Source organism: Henckelia pumila, chromosome 1 (genome assembly GCF_033568475.1).
Source record: "Henckelia pumila isolate YLH828 chromosome 1, ASM3356847v2, whole genome shotgun sequence".
In the NCBI taxonomy this organism is placed as follows: Eukaryota; Viridiplantae; Streptophyta; class Magnoliopsida; order Lamiales; family Gesneriaceae; genus Henckelia; species Henckelia pumila.
The window spans coordinates 45,812,021-45,822,318 of NC_133120.1; positions in this window are offsets into that span (position 1 = coordinate 45,812,021).

Below are 10,298 nucleotides of genomic sequence, written 5' to 3' on the forward strand. Positions count from 1 at the left end.
ATCGAGTTCGCGTACAACAACAGCTATCATACTAGTATTGGGATGGCACCTTTTGAGGCATTTTACGGGCGACGTTGTCGTACTCCACTCTTCTGGGAAGAAGTGGGGGAGAGACAGGCTGAGGGACCAGAGTTTATCCAGCAAGCGATAGACATTGTTGATCAGATCAAGAAACGGATTAAGACTGCACAGGATCGTCAGGCCAGCTATGCTAATACCAAGCGTAGGCCATTGCAGTTCGATGTCGGGGAGAAAGTATTTCTGAGAGTGTCACCTTTTCGCAAGATTCTCAGATTTGGCCTTAAGGGCAAGTTGTCTCCCAGGTTTATCGGTCCGTTTGAGATCTTGGAGAGCATTGGCGATTTGTCTTATCGGCTAGCTTTTCCACCGCATCTTTTCAGTATTCACGACGTGTTCCACGTATCTCTGTTGCGACGATATGTGGCGGATGAATCTCATATTCTGCAGCGGTCTGAGGTTCAGGTGAGCAAGGATTTGACTTATGTTGAGAAACCTATTCGTATCCTAGATTATAAGGATAAGGTTTTGCGGAACAAAGTCATTCCTCTGGTTTTAGTTCAGTGGCAGCGCCGAGGCACTGAGGAAGCTACTTGGGAGCTTGTGGACAGGATGCGTGAAGGCCATCCTGAGTTGTTTTGATTTCATTCTTAAGTTGTATTCAGTTGCAAACTCTGTAAATGTTTGATTGGAATAAAGAATATTTCTGATTTTTGTATTTCATTCGGTACTTAAGATCTGATTTCGAGGACGAAATATCTTAAGTGGAGGAGAATGTAGTAGCCCGTAACCCAAAATCAATAATTAAGAAATTAATCATAATTACTTGGGTAGAGTTCGAAAGCTCCGAAGGTGAGTTCGGAAGCTCCGAACAGGATCGGAAGCTCCGATGGTATTATGTCAGGCATGACGTGTGGCAAGATCGGAAGCTCCGATCACCCCTATTCAAAGTCAACAAGTGATATTTTGACACGTGGCAGATCAGGATCTTTGGAAGCTCCGATGGCAGGATCGGATGTTCCGATCGAGGTTCAGACATTCCGATCGAGGATCGAAGGTTTCGATCGTTGTCTATAAATAGAAGGCCGAGAATTCATTTTCAATTGCCAATTCCGGATTTCCTCTCTACTCTAGTCGTATTTGAGTTGTTCTAGCCTTCCTAGGCTTGCCCCGGGAGTCGTCGAGGCGTTCGATAGTTGTAGCGGAGTTGTGCCCAAGTTCTGGAGGCATCGGCATCAAAGGGCTAACGACGGACGAAGGTATAGCTTTTGCTTCCTAAAAATATTTAGGAGTATGCTTTAGCTTAGTTAAGGCTTTTAGAGCGCTATAATGATAGTAGTATCATTTGGCAGTGTAGAGCAGACTATAAGCGTGGACCTAGAGTTGGTAGAGCTTGCACAGATTTGAGGTACGGAAGTACTGTTCAAGATATCCTGACTGAGTATGCATGTATTATGTGACTACATGATTTATATGTCATTGATTTATGCTGCATTCATTTGCATATTGAGCTATCTCCTTCGAGATGTCTGTTAGTAGGGTTTTTCCCTATCCTGTTAGTGGTTGGACTCCCATCGATTTGGGTCCGGCATATCTACTGGTATTATGGTATGGGAGCCACCTCCTGAAGCGACGGCACATCGTGCTACATACCAGGGCCCGGTCTGTCTCTGTTATCTGATCCTTGACCTCGAGTTTATAGGGAGTTCACTTTGCATGCATGTATACTCATACTCTCGTACTGAGCGTTTTATGCTCACGTCTCGTACTCTGTGTTTCTGGACACCCTATTCCATGAGGCAGGTTTGCGATTGGACGAGGCTGGGGGATCCAAGAGGGGCTAGGCAGTGGTTGGCCAGCTGGAGCTTCGTCTAGGTTTTATTTCTGTTGTTTTGGGTTGATACAGCTATTCGATTTGGTTGTATAATATTTGGATAAATTACGGATTCCTTTCCTTGGGAATGTATTTTTATTTATGGTTTCCGCAAGTTTATTCTGATATCTGTTTTATTAAGTTAATTGCATGCCTAAGTTCTGTTTCGTAGGTGATCCGGGTAAGGGTCACTACAGGTTTGCTATTACTATTCACGTTTTAATATTTCCGCTGCATGTTGTGTAGGATGTTGTCAACACCTAGTGACAACATCTGATTTTGATAATTTTTATGAGCCATGATATCCCTTACAAAGACCTATGTTGGTATAGTGGAGACAATCATCAGACGTTACATTAATTTTGTTCCAAGTTAAAATCATAAAAATTTCACCATTTTAAATGATTATACATGTGCACATCAAATATACAAAACATTAGAATATGTACTTTTTCTGAAGAGTACGTCTTTTGTGAGATGAGTCTATGTCCATATTTACAAATTATAAATAATACTTTTTATGAGTTACTAAAATAAAATATCTATCTCATAAAATTGACACATGAAATCGTCTCACATAAGGTTTTTGTATTTTTTTGAATTATATTCACATAATTTCGAGAGGTATTTGGAAAGATAATTATGAAATGTTGATCATGGAATTTTGGGGGGCAAAAAAAAAATTATTATTTTCTTGTTTTTATTTTATTTCAATGAAAACCAAATGCAAGGTTATATTCATTTTTATATATTTGGAAAAAAACAAATTCATTCAGATATGTATATATAAAAATTAATTTACTAAGATATATATATATATATATCTTAATATAATATATTATTAAAGAAGAATATCATTTATAAACGAATTAGAATTGATTTGGTGAAGTCAAAAGACGACATATCTAAAATACCTTTCACAAAACAGGAAAGAAATCTCTATCTCTATTTTAAACTTCATGTGTCCATGATTTCTATATTTTTTTTTACTTCCATTTTAATTTTAAATTTAAATTTTGTAGAAATAAAAATATAACAACAAAAAAATAATTAATAAATATTCATATTTTAACAACTCATGCATTGCTTGTGTGAATGCGACTAATATATATATTAATTCTCCAAATAATTAATTTACCATGCAAAAATTGTAAGATTATTATTTAATTTACTAACTAGTTTCTCATCAACTTAGAGATTTTTTTTACATAAATATCATCAAATGCTCATTTTTTTAACAACCTATCAAAATTATCTTGAGAAATATCTTATCACTTTTTTCATTATTATTTATCTGTAGGACCGAGCGCTTGCTACTTTACTAAAAACTATAGTTGGTGTTAACGATGTAACTCAAATCTTTTAAACCGCACAGCAGTCCAAGCGCCATTGTTAGATCGCTCTATCAAACATGGACAATTATTGCATCTCAAAAATCTCCCTCTTAATAATTGCACTCCTTGCAATCATGATGAGAATCGAACCCATGACCTTGGCTCTGATACCAATTGTAGGACCGGTCACTTACTTCTTTACCAAAAGTTATAGCTGGTGGTAATGGTGCAGCTCAAATCTTTTAAACCATAAAGCAGCCCAAGTGCCATGGTTCGATCGCTCTACCAAGCATGGACAATTATTGTACCTCAACATTATCACATTTTATCTAAAATTTTAAAATTACCAAATATTTTTTAATCTTAATTTAAACTTTTGAATATTTAATTATCATATCAATCCTCAAAATAACCTAAAAATTAATTAACATAACAATTATGTATTAATTTTTTTTATGTCTATGCATTAATCACATACAAAGATCGTTAATATTAATCAGTGTTCCAAAAAATATCGCCCAGGACCACCCCGATTTTTAGAAAATTGGTTCATCTAGGCAACATTAGAAAAATCATCCGCCTAGGAGGCTCAAAACTCGCCAAGACGTGTAACAAACTGCATGGTTGCGCAGTTCGATTTAATTTTGACTTTTTAAAAAATAAATAATAATTTTTAAAAAAAAAAAGTTGAACAAATTTATGATATTTTGTTGAATACATAATGCACGTAAAATACTTATGCATAACATGATTGAGAAAAAGTAATGAAAATTTTGAGCAAGTTTATTTATATTTCGACTATCTTCGGATATATATTATATAATATTTTATATATTTGATAATTTATAATTGATTAAAATATATAGAGAAAATTGTCTAAACGTTGTCTAGGCGACATATTAAGCGACTAAGAGCCAAGTGAAAACAAAGGTGTAAAAAATGAACTTGATCCTTCAACTTAGCCGAGTAGATCCGAAAAATATCGGTTTAAGATTGAGGGTTTTTGGGTTCGGATAAGATCGGATTGGACTGAAAAAGTAATCAAGATTAGGAATGACAATGAGTCAAGTTCAGACAGGATTCTATGTCTCCGTCTCCATCTTCATTTATTGTATCTACCTCCATATACATCCTCATCTCCATTGGGTATTCAATTTTCATCATCATCCCCATCATCATATCCGTCGGAGGTCGGATATCCATACTCTATCCAAATTTTCTAATACGACCTACAATTGTATTTTTTTTTTTTCAAATTTGAATTATTTTGATCAAATTATGCTTAGTTACCAAATTTTTAAGAAACGATGAGAAAAAATTAAAAATAAAAAATAACAATATGTTAAATTAGGTGTTAAGAGAAGTAGTTTAGACAATCATAAATGTCATGTATGATTTGTCATATAATCATGCTTATCTTGATAGTTTTATACAACATTTTTCACTAGGTCGATAAAAGGATTGACACAATTAACTCATTGTTTTGATAAACAAGGAATTGATAGAATTACGAATGGGCCACATCTCTTCTTATCTCTTTTTTTTTTATTTATCTTGTGTATCTAAACATCATATAAGAAATAAAAAAATATTATAAATAATTTATTCAATACTATTATCTTACAAAAATAACATTAGATTTATAGTAATAAATTTTTTTGACCACCAACTACCATCATTCAAAAAAATAAATTATAATTAACATTTCTTTAATATAAATAAACACGTAAATGTATGTGCATATATATATATATATATATACATATATATATATATATACATATATATGCATATATATATATATATAGTTCTTTTATGGTGCCCACCACTATATGCCCACTTCATGCCCACCATGTACAAGTCAACTAATCTATTGTACCGGTCAAGTCAACTAATCTATTGTACCGGTCAACTCATCTATTGTACATGATGAGCATGAAGTGGGCATATAGTGTTGGGCACCATAAAAGAACTCATATATATATATATATATATATATATATATATAATCGGGTTTTGGGTATGGTATGGGTAGGATGTTACTACATTCGTCTACATTTTCAAACCAAAAATCCTCAAACCCAATTATCCATTTAATCGGGTTCAAAAAATCCTTCCATGCTCTCTTTCAGTCGGATGTCGGATTCTCCGTCGGGTTCGGAGAAAATTATCATCCCTAATCGAGATCACCTGATTTTTTTATATATAACTTTATTTTGATAAATCTTATGTTTGAAATTTTTTTTTATATTGATAGCATAAATTTTCATGTAATATTTATTTCGTAAAATGTTTATCATCATCATTGTCTATACTATATATTAACTATTGGTGAAGTCTAAATGAAAATTATACTTTTATTATCTTCTATATATGTAATATATTAATAAGGTTAAGGAGTTTAGAGTGATTAATTTATTTATAATTTTGTTATTTTTACTATATTTTATTTACTTTTTTAATTTAAAAATTGTTAAATATTATTTCATATTTACCTAAACTTTTTTAATTTTTAATTCATCGTATCACCCCGAAATTAACATATATATATATATATATATATATATAAACTTTTGAATATGTAATTTATAATGTCATTATGAAATTAATATGAAAATTAACAAAAAAACATTATATATAAGCACGCAGCGCATGCAAAGAACATTATTTATTATTATGTGTCTTAAGTTTTCATCTAATTATTTTGTATTTTTTAAAAAAAAAATCAGATCAAAATGTCTTGGGTTCGGAAATGCAAGCGATCTTGATTTCGATGATAACAATCTAAGCTGGATTTCTGGAGAGTTGAAGTATTTTGATGATATCTCATAGCTCGGTGATTCAAATAACCAGCCGCTAAAACCGTCGCACAACCAACTCGAAAATCTACTGGTCATATTTCAAACCAGGTGGACCAATTTGGATGTTTGCTAGGTCAAACCATTGTTTCAATATAGAGGTGGACGAAATTGTAGCAGCAAATAAATTGACATACCAGCTTTGGTTTAATGGCCATATCTCTTGGCTCCATCATCCAAATGGAACGATTCAGTATGAGTTACAAAGCTATCTACAAATCAACTTCACAAGTCAAAGTCTAAATCGGATCTTAATAAGCTGATAAATCACGTTGAAGTTTTTGGTTCTGCACATGTTGCTGATAAAGCTCAATATTGTACACAGTCTGGTATTTCGAGCATATCTCTCTCATAGAAACTCGAAATTGAGTGATTCTTGATTCCATGCAAAGCTAAAACAAAGGGCTATTGCTCACTTTGCCAAAAAAGTTGATGAATCAAGAGATATAATCACTCGACTGGACCACATTCATTCGTCTTTTTTGTTCTCGACTATTTTTTAGCAAGTCTGATAGTGCAAGCATAACTTTCTCATATGAAATCCAAACTGAGTGATTCTTGATGCGTGGGAAAGCAAGACGAAGGGATACAAATTTAATTTTCATCACATTGCCAAAAAATCAACGAATCAAGAATTATAAGAACAAGAACAAACATCATTCACTCATCCATTTTAGCTCTACTCGACCGGTGAAGCCCTACTCGATGGGTGAAGCTCTTCTCGACCGCTATGCCTTCTCAACTTGTTGAGCACTAAGATGTTTTCTTCTCACTTGTTTGTTAAGCAACTGTCCAGAAGCGCAAATATGATTGTTTTGTTGACAGAATTAAATAGTACATAACCTTTTTCAACGATCATATTCTTGTATCTAACGTCTATATCACTCTTAGAGGATATAAATACAATATTTTGTAGATCAAACAAGAGATTTTGGATGCAGATCTAAAGCATGAGTAGATTATACAAGAAAAACAAGCTAGAATGAAAGCAAGCCTGAGAAAATGAGGTGTGAGGAAAAATACAAGAATGAGATTTGAGAGATAAATCTTCCACAACAAAATGAGTTTGTAAAACACTCTTGCATGTTCAAGTATTGAAGAAAACATCATTTGAAGAAAACTCACTCACATAAAAGATATATGTATTTCATAGAATAGTTGAGTGAGAGCCTTTGCATAAAGACATTAAAGAATGTGTAATCTTTGTATTTGGTTGTGAAACTTGTTGTCCCAACCATAGTTGAGAGATGCTAGGAGTTCCGATTTAGGCGATGAGTAAGTCCTAAAATTGGAGTGGATTGTTACGAAGAGTTGTAAAACCAAAGTCTTCTGGTGAAATTTTTTCGGCAACGGAAAAAGAAGAAATGTAGAAGGATTTGGTTTTTGAAGTTCCATAAACAAATTCATGCCTCTTTATTTCATGGCATTTACTTATTGTTGATGTTTTTGAACGGTTTGTTGAAGCATTTTATGTGCTCTCTAAAATACCAATATCTTGCATACAAAGTGTTTGATAAAATGCTTCAATCAAAATTTTTTTTATTATTTTAACTTGCAATCTTTTCAAACGATTTCTAAAATGGTTAATCGGTTTTTAGAGGGTTATGTTGAGTGTCTTCCGCTTGGTTTTGTAACCAAACTCAATACAATATCTCGATGTTCGGTTCATTTTTTGAATATTTCAAGAATTATAGCTCAAAATATTTTAAAAATATATATTCACTGATCTGCACACATTTTTGATACCAAAAAATTGATTCCAGTGCGAGTCAAGTTCGGGTTGAGAAGCATCGAGTTGCTCTAGAATATTTGGAAAACCTGTTTATGCCAGATGAAGCTCAATATGATCCAGTGGTATCTCACATTGTTCCTAAGGTAACTGAAGAGCAAAATTCTAGCTTGCTGGCCCCTTTTATTACTGAGGAATTTCGTGCAGCTCTATTTCAAATGCACTCGGATAAAGCTCCGGGGCCTGACGGGTTTAACCCATCCTTTTTCCAGCGCTTTTGGCATATTATTGGCGAAGATGTGGTCCAAAATTGTTCTAAATGGTTAAGAAGCTGCTCTTTCCCAGAATCATTGAATGATACTATTATTACGTTGATTCCAAAGTGCACAAATCCAACGACGATGAAGGACTTGCGTTTAATTTATTTATGCAATGTTCTTTATCGTATTATCGCAAAGGTGCTAGCAAATCGACTGAAGAAGGTACTTCCCCATTTGATATCAGACTCTCAGGCGGCTTTTGTGCCTAACCGCTTTATTAGTGACAATGTTATTGCAGCGTTTGAAATTATTCATTATATGAAAAGAAAATGTAAGGGCAAAACAGGTGATGTTGCTTTGAAAATTGATGACAGCAAAGCTTATGATCGAATAGATTGGGGCTTTTTGGAAGCGATGCTTACAAAGCTTGGTTTTGCCAACGAATGGGTACAGTTGATGAAGCTTTGTGTTTTTACCGTGACTTACTCAGTTAAGGTGAATGATGACCTTGTTGGGCCGATAAACCCGGGACGTGGTCTGCGCCAAGGTTGTCCTCTTTCGCCCTATTTATTTATCATTTGTGCACAAGGATTGTCTACTCTCATTGACAAGGCTGTCCGACATGGTGAATTTTACATGGAACAAAAATATGTCCTGGTGCTCCGATCATATCACACTTATTCTTTTCCGATGATATTTTTTTCTTTTTCAGAGCATCAAATGATGAATGTTACAAAATGAAGCACATCCTTACTATCTATGAATAGGCAAGTAGTCAGGCAATAAACTTTGGGAAATCTGGAATATTCTATAGTCGGAATATTGACCAAAATTTGAAGGATGCATTATTGGGTATTCTTGAAGTCTTAAGCCCACTATATACTGGCAGATATTTGGGACTTCCATCATTGATTGATAGGAGAAAAAAGGCTGTCTTCAGCTATCTTCGGGAGAGGCTTTGGACACGGTTCCATAACTGGAAAGGTAATTCTCTGTCTATGGCTGGATGCGATGTGCTACTTAAATAAGTGGCTCATTCTATCCCAACTTATTGCATGAATTTCTTCTTGCTACCAAATTCTTTACTAGATGAACTTCAAAAGATGATTTACTCCTTTTGGTGGGGTTCCAAAACAAATGGTGCAAGAGGAATCAGATGGTTGTCTTGGAATAGTTGTGTATGCGCAAGGAACATGTAGTGACCCAGCATTGAATCATCTATTAACTGGCAACTATGTCATGCATTAAACATAATTAAAGCATAAATACTAAATAGAGAAAAACGTGCGGAAATATAACCCATAATTTACATATCAACTTAGTACAAAATTTCCAAGCTTATTATCAGTAGTGATACAATCATATCGAATAAACTTAAGTAAAAACTGTCTGAAATATTATACAGCTATATCGAATTCTGCTGTATAATAAAACCCCTGAAAGCTCTGGCTCTCCTAGTCCTGCCTCAAACCACCATCTCCATCCATCATGCGACCTGCCCCGTGGAATGGGGTGTCCAAGATAACAACTAGGACGTGATCGCTAACGCCCAGTACGTAAACATGAGTAAACATATATATATATATATATATATATATATATATATATATATATATAATTCATGCGACCGTGATGACTGGTAAAAAGGTCATCTGATAAGTCATGCTCAATACAGGTGCCACATGAGTGCTGTAACCTCACGGATCAACCTCTGGATACAACCACACTCGTCTAGAACACCAGAGTATTTAGACAGACATGTCCCCACTGTCGCGGTACTCTCAATGACAGACTATCAAGTATAGAGCTGAGCGGCTCTATAATCAGGGTATAACAAGGTACATGCTCAACATATATGTGCACATGACATATGAATATAGAAAGCGGTAAAACATATATCATGCCACGTAATAATGTCAAGTAAATGCAACATATAAACATGTATACTCGCTGGCAATCTCAGTCAATGTGTACGCACATAACACCAAAGTCTGAACTAAGCTGGAAGAAGACAACCCCTAGCTGTCCTAGGTCAAAGCCCGACCCGACCCGACCCGACCTAATCAGCACCTGGTCAAGACTGACCAGACCTGACCTCTTGGTCCGACCCCGAGCTCTTCCTTCCCGAACTCCCGAGCTACTCTTTCCCGAACTCCCGAGCTACTCCTTCCCGAGCAGAAATATGAAGTGAGATGGAAGTGGTATAAAAATATCAGGGAAATCATG